The sequence below is a fragment of the Adiantum capillus-veneris genome, chromosome 9 (genome assembly GCF_014529385.1).
Source record: "Adiantum capillus-veneris isolate H3 chromosome 9, ASM1452938v2, whole genome shotgun sequence".
Taxonomy (NCBI): Eukaryota; Viridiplantae; Streptophyta; class Polypodiopsida; order Polypodiales; family Pteridaceae; genus Adiantum; species Adiantum capillus-veneris.
The window spans coordinates 99,596,717-99,608,754 of record NC_140939.1 but is presented as its reverse complement, the minus strand read 5'-3'; positions in this window follow the sequence as shown (position 1 = coordinate 99,608,754).

Sequence of the window (12,038 nt, the reverse complement as noted above, 5' to 3'; positions counted from 1 at the left end):
AATCATGCCAATCATGAGTTATAAAAAAACTCATGATGTTCATCCAAAAAAATCAGAAACAACCATGAAAAACATGGGGAAAAACCCTCCCATTCACAACAATAACAAGGGGCTTTCACTGCCAAACCTGAGTAGCAGACACATGCGTACAAGAGAGCTCCAATTCACACAAAGAGCAAGAAGAGGGGTGAAAGTGCAGAGGTCACCACCCATGTACATGGACTTCTTGATGAGAGACACACTCTCCAATCAAGGCTCCAGGTCCTCGCAAACACACATGGGACCTCCACTACACAAACCCCATGCACCACCGCAGACTGCAGCAACAGAGGCTTTCTTCTTCAAACTAAAAACCCCAAGTCACTCACGACCTCAAGCAAATAAAAGTTTAGTTTTTCTTCATATTTTCAAAGCACTTACTCACTCTTTGAAGTCTTGACACTTCTATGTACAATAACAACAAAACTATGTACCCCGCACAACTGGCCCGCATGCGTAGAGACAACTGACACACACCACCTTTATACACTTTGTACGAGTATGCTTTATTTACATCCAAGGGTCCCAAAAGCATCAAAAAAATGTCTCTCAAAGACTTTGGGTGGCCCGCACAATTTTGCCAAACACATACTGCCCCCCCCCCAACAAGCTTGAAACACTTTCAAGTGTTTCAACCACATTGCAACTTCTCGTAAGCACCTTCAAAAGCCTACACTCCATGCAAGAGAATATGCACATAATGAGAGACAAAAAAATAAAATAAAAAAAAATCTCTTATCAACCATATGCAAATCACATCTAGCATCCAACCACACAAAATAAACTATTCAAAGACTCTTCTCAACCCAAAATGCCAAAAGGCCAACACATTGGAGACTTGCAGCTTACCCCTGTCATTCACATAAAATTGCATTTTCCCATTTGAAAAATAACTATTATCAAGATCATGAAGATCATCATGATACCTCCCAACATATCTACCATACACTTCATCATAAAAGAGAGACCATACAACTATTTTGCTACCATGTCCACAACAATGCAAGTCAAAGCTATTCATCTCCCACAAACTATTGGCATGACAATCATAGGCACATGATAATGACGCGTCAATATATTCTTTAAAGGTACCCATTATCCTCATCACAAAAACATCAAGGCATCTCTCACGCATCACACAATCCATATCATCCTTGCTTGGCATAACTAGAGGCCAACTATTGCATAAAGTCAAAACAAGCACTCTCTTTATAAAAGTGGGATCTTGGAGAAACTGACAGCTCATTGAACAAGCCATAAGGGAAGACATAGTCTTCAATATCAACCACCTCATCCTCATCAATGGGTTCTTTGATTAAATTAAATGAATCGGTATTGGATCATTAACATCCAAGTGACAAGCCAAATCACCAAGAGCATTTACATCATCATTGGCAACCATAGGAAACTCATCAAACAACCCATAAGTAGAGACATAGTCTTCATCATCAACCACAAGAGTAGAATGAGAGTCTTGTAGACCATAAAAATCAACCACATCAGCATATTCATACTCAAGAGGAGATTCTATACAACCCACATCACATATATCATTCGTTGTAGACCCCCCCACAACTTTGCATACCAAATCATTTTCATCAAGTAGGCTATATGTAGACACATAATCTCCATCCATATCAAACATCACTCTTACCCATGGGATTCAAACCATTTTCCAAAGCACAAAAATCAGCATCTCCAACATCAAGAGGAGAACCCATAGAATCATTTATGTCTACATCATAAGCATTCACCACATGCATGTCATTTTCTTCCACGGATCACATGCTACTATATTTGCATGCTTTGTTTATTCCTCAATAGAAAGTGACTTCTCAAGTGCATGACCATTTTCAGCAACCCCATACAATAAATCAACCAAGTACATATCCTCTATCTTTGGTGGTGCATCCAAACCTACCATAAGCCTCATCTTCCTCTCTTTGTTGTAAGCAATCTGTAATTCTTCTTTCATGCTTTTTGGATTCTTCAATTCCACATGTGAAAAAGGTAGGTTTCAACTTTCTTATCAACATTTTCAACCTCTCAAATTGCATGTGCGGACCATGTAACTCCTTCACAGGCATCACTTTAGTATGCTTCACACGCTTTTCCCATTGCATCCATACATCATTGAACCTCTTCCAAAAGCAAGAAACAAACTCATCTTCATGCATAGTTAAACTCTTTATCTTTGACCAAGACTCATTTGGACTTGTCATCACTACATATCTTTGAAGAAATACTACATCCAACAGTGACCAACAACTCTTATCCTCGGCGTGCAAGCTCTTATACCACACATATGAATCACCTTCAAGCAAGAGAGGAAACATACACAACCAACTTGCTTCACAATCATTTCCTGTTAGTAAACGTTGCAATTGCACCTGTCTCAAGAACCTTCTTGGGTCCTCACCATCTTCACCTATAAAACTTGGAGAATTCATGACAAAAACTTACAAATAGAAGGTTGAGCTTGACTCCAGGGAAAGTCTCAACCGGAGAGCGAAAATAGATCCTCAGTAAAGGGGGCACGAAAGCATGTGAAGGATTTGGGGGTGGACTCTATGACACCTCCATTTTCACAAGATATATGAGGAAAAGTAAAGTATCTCTCACAAGAGGACGAGATCCGATCTCCACTCACAAATTCACTCACCCTTGCACACACAAAACCCCGCCTACACCCGACTAGCTTCCCTCTACACTACCATAGCCCTAGCTATGATCAATTGCACTCAAGGAAGCAAAAAATCCACTAAATTTTGAGAAAAAGAACCAACACCAAGTAGAATCTATGCACTTTTGTTCATAAACACCATACCCTCACACCATGTTGATAGCTCTTGCATATGCAAGATGGGGCTCCATAGTCACTCCCAACCATGCACACAAACCCTTCAAGAACCATGCCAATCATGAGTTATATAAAAGCTCATGATGTTCTACCAAAAAACTAAGAGAAAACCATGGAAAACATGGGTAAACACCCTCCCTTTCACAAAAATAACAAGGGGCTACATTGCCAAACCTGAGTAGCAGACACACACATACAAGAGAGCTCCGATTCACACAGCTTCCATCACCAAAGAGCAAGAAGAGGGGTGAAAGTGCAGAGGTCACCACCCATGCTCATGGCCTTTTTGATGAGAGACACACTCTCCAATCAAGGCTCCAGGTCCTCGTACACGCACGTGCGCGCACGCACGTACACACACACACACGCACACACACGCACACGCACACACACACACACACACACACACACACACACACACACACACACACACACACGGGCACCTCCACTACACAACCCCCATGCACCACCGCGTACTGCATCAATAGAGGCTTTCTTCTTCACAACTGAAAACCCCAAGTCACTCACGACCCCAAGCTGATAAAAACTCAATCTTTCTTTATATTTTTAATGCACTTACTGACTCTTTGAAGCTCGACACTTCCATTTTGCCAAAACACGTCACAACGAGATTACACTTAGGCCAGCATGAGATTTGTTCACTTGTCCAAATGTAAAGAGAAGATTTCAAAGAAAGGCCACACTTGCAAGACCATCAAATAGAAGATTTTACATGTAACAGCATTGGAATATATGGTATTCACTGAAAATTATCATATGGTATCGCATAAGTGTATTATAGGATGTTTTTTTAAGGGGAAAAAGAAAAAATTATGCAAAGGAGCATCCCATATATAGGGCTAAATAAGGAGTTTTGGTGCATGCAAGTGACATCTCCCTCCTACTATTAATGAATGCCCTAGGTATTAGATAAGGTCTCTAGGGTTGGATTTGAGTACTACCTTGTAAGGAGATTGAACCACCCAAGGGCATCATGAGATTTGGACTCCGGTCCAAATCTCAATATTTAAAAGAAATAAAAAAAAGTATGAACTTATCGTACTAGTACTAGTATTGGTGAGATTGCTAGAGTTGAGATTTAAGAAGGGGATTACACCCAATACTAGTGTTGGAGAAGTTGCTAGGGTTGAGATTCAAGCATCCCTTTAAAGGAGATTGCACCCAAGATTTGGATGCCCATCAAAAGGTCAAGAAAATGATCCAAAAAATGGTGCACTTATAAGACCATGGTACATAAAAAGTTCACATTTGCTAGTACAAAATTTCAATAGAAGAATACAAAAATGGGGTGCTTTTGCAAGACCATTGCACCATAGAAAAGTGCATTTTACTAGTATTTTTGAGGTTGCTAGGGCTAATATTTGAGAAAGGAATTGCACCCAAGGAGGTTATAAGATTTGGACTCTAGTTCAAATGTTAAGAGAGGAATTCAAAAAAAGAGTACACTTGCAAGACCATTTGTACAAAAAAGCACATTTATTGGTATTTGAGAGGCTACTAGGGTTAAGGCTTGAGCACTCCCTTGTAAAGGGACTGCACCCAAGGAGGAATGAGATTGGAAAGCCTGTCAAAATGTCAAAGGAGGGATGAGATTTGGATAGTGGACACCCATTTAAATGTCAAGAGAAGAATTCAAAAAGAGGATGGACTTGTGAACCCATTGCACATAAAAAGTACATATTTACTAACATTTGCTAGTACTAGTATCAGAGAGGTTGTTGTTAGGATTGAGGTTTGGACAACTTTCCAAATCTCATCCCCCCTTCTCTTGAGTTTTTGATAACGGGGTTACCTAAATTGAAGTTTCATTGGCTGTTCAAACATCAAGAGGAGGATGCATGAAACAAAAAAAGAACACATTCACTAACATGTTTCACTTGCACAACTCAACACACACAAGATTTTGTGCTAATTGGAGAGGTGGAGATTTTGACAATGGTCCAAAACTCAAGAATCATCATTTATATTCTAACAAGGTTACACATATCTAACTAGAATCAAAGATTCTTAGGAGAAGAAATTGGAGAGCGTACACTTCTTGGCGCTACATTTAAGCATAGACAACCGAAAAATTGGAAGAGATCACTTGCACATTAGCTTTGCTACACAACAAGGAATTGACTATACCTTTTGCAAGAGCAAGTCAAGCATGGTTTTCTACATGTAAGTGCATCTACTCTCTATCTGCAACATTCTGAAATAGATTGTTGAATTAAGTCTTGTCTAATATGCAATCATTAGTTTTTTAAAGATACAAAGTTTAGTTTAAGCACATGAAGAAGGATGTGATTAATCAAATTATATCAAAGTTTAGACATTAACCGCATTGATTTCTTGGAGGACTTCAAGCTACCATCACCAACGCAAGAGGTGTGTTTAAAGTACTCGATGCCATCATCATACGGTGTACACCAATGTTTTACATATATTAGATTACTTTGCTAAGTTTAGAATTGGTAATATTGTATTATAGAATTGGGTGCGCACACATGCATGCACGAGAGAGAGAGAGAGAGAGAGAGAGAGAGAGAGAGAGAGAGAGAGAGAGAGAGAGAGAGAGAGAGAGAGAGAGAGAGAGAGAGAGAGAGAGAGAGAGAAGCTTTACTGTTAAAACCTTGTTCACCGGGGTATTCAAGCAAGAGAAGCCAATGAAATTGCAGACAAACCTTGTCAAGACGAACTGCCAAATATCCAACTCGATAGATGATTGGTGGGATATTTCACACCCAGTCATTTTTCCAAAGGCCTTGAATTCTTGCAATCATTGAAAATCATCCTCTACAACATCTTGTTCAAGGAAAAAAAGTGCAAGAATGCATAGAAAAGGCCTGACAAAGCAACAACCCATCGTGTTTTCTCATGATTCCAACACATAGGTGTAGATTAGCGCAAGTACAACCCTTCCAATGATGCAGAGTCATGCTATTCTTCCAAGGGATTTGTAAAAGGGTTGTGTGGATCAACTAGGAAGGAGGAGGAGTACATTCAGGAGGTGAAAAACTACCTCATATTACTAAATCTGTCTTAGTAGAAAAGTGTGATTTATGGTTGCGCAATGAAGGTAGCTACTCAGCTTGTGCTCCAATTGTTGTACATGAGGAGAGGCTCAGAGTAGACATTTAGGTATTGAAAGCATATCCATCAAATAAAAAAGGTCACATAGTCCAAAAAGAAGCTGAGATTGGAGTGTTGAAGAGGGTGCTTTCAATGGGTGGCAACTTGATTAATGCTACAAATATGAAGGAGGAAGTGTCTGTCATGCAGGTACTAAAATCTTACATTTGCAAATTGTTGTGTGCTTCGACCACTTCAAAGTGCTTAGATAGCTAAAAGGTTTCTAGCACTTATAAGTGATTGACACCACTTTATGGTCTTAGAGCTCTTGAAAGTAGCCACTCGTCTATGAGGAGCAATAAGGTTAGACAATTTTAAGTTCTTGTTTCCTGTCTTTGACTTTTCATTTCAAAAAAAGTTCCCTGTTTGTGCAAAGCAAAGTGCTTTGATAGATCTAACAAGAAGCAAGGCTTCATTTATGTGCTATAATATCCGCCCTATCATCCTTTATATAGTCCCTTCGTCATCCTATTTATAAATCCCTATCCACACCTACAGGTTGGCCCTTGGCCTAGGTCTGTGACACTCGTGGGTTTGCCCTTGGCCTTACCTTACTCCCCCCTTGGAGAAGCGTTTTCGTCCTCAAAAACAAAAGTGGTTGTATCTTCATAAGAACACTAATGTTTTCCACATTGGCATCCGTCAGGGATCCAGCTGTTTGTATGTCTGGAACACGTTCAGAAGGAGGTTCAATGAAACCAAGACTAGCATCTTGATTTTCCACATTGTTGTCCCTTTGCAAATGTCTTGTGTAACCGGCCGTAACCAACATAGTTTGTAAACTCCACATGAGCCTGCTAAATGAGTTATCACAACAAAGATGTACCACAAAGAGTACCTCCTTTCACTTTCCATGAAAGTAATTGGCTGACATAACTCGTCAGCAGAACTTACATCCTTGATTTGTTATCTTATTGCCTCAGTAAACAACCCCAACATAGCTAGTGTTAAGGTTGAGAACCTAACTTAAACATGAAGAGACTAAACCTAGTTGCAAACATGCTTTACCTTATGGTTAGCAAAGTCCAACTAGAGCGATACATGATTTCTAATTGGGTTGCTTGATGCTAATGTACACGCTTCGCATATCCTTTAGCACACGATTCTTATAATCAGCCTATCCTCTTTGGATAAATGACAATACTAAGGTGTGTTTCCCCACCGTTTATAGACAACCGTCCAAAATGACTGGTAAACAGGGATCATAATGCCTTACAACATGACTGAGGTATCAACAATGTTATGAATAACCATTTTGGTTAACTTGAAAGATCCACAAGCGCTCAAACCAAGCCATGATCTCTATTGGTGATTTTTATATCTATGTCATGAATATGCATGCCACTCCAAATTAGCCTTTGCTAAACACTAGGGCCCATAACACCTAGTGTGCATGCATTTAGCAAAAACAAATGTGAACCTGCATATCGATGATCATACTTGCCCATACTTACGACAAATGTGATGCTCCTAGCACACATGAAAGAGAAGTGTACATAGTTTTTGAAAAGAAACTAAATACTGTGTATTGCAATCATTTGCAAGCCTTGGTGAAACGTTTGAACAATAATAGAATGTGAAACATAAATCACTTCTAGGTACAAACAATGAAATAGTTTCATTAACAACACATAGCCTTGCTATATGTGTAAACAACCATCCACTAATATTGTTTAGTAGCATTTGTAACCTTAACAAGTCGCTATTGTTTAGTAGCATTTGTAACCTTGGCAAGTCGCTCTAAGTACCCAAAAATTCTTGGGCATTGAAATTTTTCCTGATACTACGTGTTGAAAATGGTCCATAAAATGGATTTGACCAACACATAGGGGCTTTGTCGCAACACATAATTGATATAGCGGGTGCCATTGCCAGTCCTAGAGACTCATATTCTCCACATGTGGAATATGTATCATATAAGGATGTCCATAAGAAGAATGTCCTTCAAGTACGAGATGTACTTGTGTGTCGAGGCAACCGCAAACACTTTGCTATGTGAGTGAGAGGGACACTCTCTAATTGTGCTCCACACTGCCTAAACCAAACTCCTTGAGTTCCTAGAGCATGTTGTATCCCATGTGACAACATGTGCCAAAGAAAACCCTATATACAGGTCCATAACTGCATAATACAAAAATGTATTTGGGACAGTGCGACCCAAATTCTTTGCTCTTACATGACCTTGTCATGTTTTTGAAGAGTAAAATGGATAAAAAATTCAAGCTTATTTATCCGACTTGAAAAACTCAAGCAAAACATATTTAAAAAATGAAAGAAAATCAAATCAGATGCATACCTGGATATTGAACATAATGTTCACTTACCTGTAGTTTCAAGCACTTTGCAAACCTAAAAGAAACAACTGGAAAAACAAGTAAAAGAAATTGGTAACAGTGGGTGTTGCCTTGGCAATCCAAACCCCTTGGTTAGCTTCTGCAATTTCAAACCACGTGGTTAGACTTATAATGAAAACAACTCAACCTAACAGCCCAACAATGAAAAACACAGTCTACTGTGGTCAAAAGTATTTATAGAATCTTCTCCCTCCATGAAGAGAGGAGGAAGATGACAAATACCCCCCAAAAAAGTAGTCATAATAGATTTTCTCAGGTGTTTAGAGAAGAGACTACTTGAGTGGAGGCTCGCTGTGATTGAGGCATAGGGGAGTGGGAATAACAACTAAATCAACCATTAAAGTAGTGCATCATCTCATTACAGATTCAGAACCGTTTCAGTACTTGTGCGGGTTCGGAATAGAATTAGGGTACTGAATGGAAACTAAAGACAAAATACACAAAGAAACACAGAATCTTCATAGCATAGTCTTGCATTCATCATCTTCATCTCTTACAATGCACTACCATCATGTGCGAGACCAACTACAAGGAAGAATGAAGAGGTACAAAGTCCTTCACTAATTACAAACTAAAAAGTAAATTACTAAGGTTCACTAACACTTCACTGAAAAAATATGCAAGGCTAACACCTGGCACAGCCCGGTCGCAAAAAGTTTTTCCCAGCAAAAACTTTGGACTCGAATCCCACACATCCCTTGTTTCAAAAACTCGGTGCGAACTCCTCAAAAGTAGGCAACGTATAGTGCCTGGAACTAAATCCAAGATATACAACTACATACCTTAAGGCCATTAGACACCACCCTTTGTCGCCCCAAAGGATTACATTGATATCCCAAAACATTGTGCATCACCTCACCATCAAGAGTGATTTACAAGAGCACCATTTATTGGCAACATGCCAGGGCTGGGAACCCATGAAGTAAATCATCATCCATAAGAGCTCATACAAAACAAACTGGTAGAACCACAGTCCAATGATCAATTTTTTACTCAACCAAAATAAAAATAGTCAAATTCAGATTCAAGATCCTCTGCATCCCTGAAATCTGCATTCCTAAAATCTGCATGACTGAATTCTACATTCTTGAATTTTGCATCCCTTTGCAAATCTGAAAATCAGCAAATATATCCCCAAAACATCTTCTCAAGTAAACAAAATGCTTCCAAGAACCATGGAAAAACTGATCCAAATTCTCCACAAACATCTCCTCTTCAACATTCATCATTCTCGGCAAATTAAACTCAAAAGAGTCCTCTCTTTGCAACTCAATCACTCCACTCATTAAACTCTGCAACTTTAGCAAGAAAAACATCCAAAACATCAAATCCTTTTGAACTCCACAATCATTTTGCAAAATCAAATCCAAAACCTTCATCTCCTAATCATTATCTTGCAAAATCCGATCCAAACAATATGAAACTGATGTTATTGAATTATCAAAACCATCTATAAGATCTGATTTGCAATCTCAAAATTCAAGAAATATGAAAAATTGATTTCAGGTTGAGCTTCACCTGCTTTCGACACTTCAAGATTTGAAGCATCTACAACTTTAAGCTCAGTAACCATCATCACATACTTCAAAAACATCTCCACAATCAATGTTAACCACCAATTTGCAGTAGATAACCTTTTAGATAGATCAGGTTTCAATTCAAAATGAGATACAAATGGTTCGATATGAAAAAAACACCTTGCAAACCATCAAACATTGCTTCTTCAGCATCTCTAGCACGTGTGGAAGAAGATTATATTCAAGTCTGGACTTCACATCCTCAAAAACAAGATTTTCATGATCTTCTTGACTCATGTCAGGCAAAAAATAAGAAAATTGATCTTTGCTTCCTGCATCCCACTTCAAATCTCTCCTACAAATCAGTAAACTTTCCTCTTCTTCAAGTAATTTCAGGTTTTCAAGTCTATTTTTAGATTCAAGTACACATCCAAGTTCTGGTTCAGTTCAGATTCAGGGTCAAGTTCAGATCCAAATTTAGAGTCAGGTACACATTAAGGTCCAGTAGGCAGGTTCAGATTTAGATTCCAATTCAGGTTCCTTTAGACACCTCTTGAACATTTCCAATATCTTTGCATGTAGATGCAACACTCGAAGACCTGATTTATACTCAGTATGCCAAAACAATTGATTTTCTTGAAAATCTTGATTCAAGAAACATCCAAACTAATCTCCTTCTTCATCAAATTGATTTGATTCAAGGCTTGAAAACAAAAGGACACCACCAAGATGACTTGCACATATTCTCCCTCGAAAACATCAAGAAATCCATTTTTTAGTCACAAATCTCTCCAATCACTGATATCTCCCTGAAACTGACAACTTTTGACTTGTGTCCTCTGAATTTCCTTCCATTTCTTGTCTTCTTGCATAAAGCACATATTACGCATCATATCTCCTTCATTGACAACATCACAGACAAAGATAGAACAATCTCCAAGAAAATCCACTTGATCATCATCAAGAACTTGCAAAATACTTGCATCATCATCTGTCAAAACCATCTCCTTAGCATCATAAACACCATTCACAACATTGACGTCAGGCTCATGGCCACATAAGGAATACAAATCTTCAAAAATACCTTTAGGAAACTGAACTTCCTTGGAAAAAGGTGGATTTCCAATCTCCTTGACTGAATTTGTAAAAGCACCAATATCATAAAGATCATCTAAGACAACATCATCATTCAAGATACCTTCCACAACATCAAGGTTTGAAGAAGACTCCATATTCTTGATTTGAGTAAGTTGAAGATTCAAATCCTCAATTTGATTATCCTTATCCAAAACAACTTGCATAAGAGCATCATGAACTTCATAACAGTAAGAAATATGCAAGTTAGCTTCAGTTTGAACCTGAGAAATCTCCACCATCAATGATGCCTTCTCTTTGTGAAGTTGCCTGATTTTGGAAACCGCTTCATTTGCCGCAACCATACTTGAATGCCTCTCATTCTCCAACTCTAATGAGAGATTGTTGATCATCTCCGCTTGAGAAATAGCAAGACTTCGATATTCAGCAAATTCAGGTACTGAACTACTTTGCAAATCAATTTTTTTGCGGATCAAGGATATGAATTCTGAAACTCTGCAAACCGGGAACCTTCGGTACCAAAGCTTGTAATTTAGGGACCTAAAATTGAAGATCCTTGTCTTCACAATCTGAATAATTCATATCCGCTCTTGGAAATTGGCTTTCAGTCTTCAAAACACCAAAAAACTCTTCTCCATTAACACAAACACCTTTCAAGCTGTCACTTGTGGAATAATCTTCATAAAGATACATCAAAAACTGATTCATCACATCATCCTCATCATCGGCACACTTTAATGTCTTCATGTATATTTATCTCCTCCACTTTAATACACTGTAATTTAATTTGATGTCTCCTTGAATTTCAACCTCTTCAAGATTGATGTCCAATGTTGGCATATGGGTTGTATGGGATATTGGTGGCTTCTCTCGCTTACCCCCACTTGGATTCCCTTCTTCTCAATCATCAATTCTTCTTTTGGATAACTTGTGTTCTCTTCCTGCAAAGAGGTGAGTCTCTTCAATGTGAGGTTTGGCGATAGCTGGCAGTCCTCTTGGCTCCTTTGGCTCACGAGTTGCTCCTGGCTTCCTCCTTCT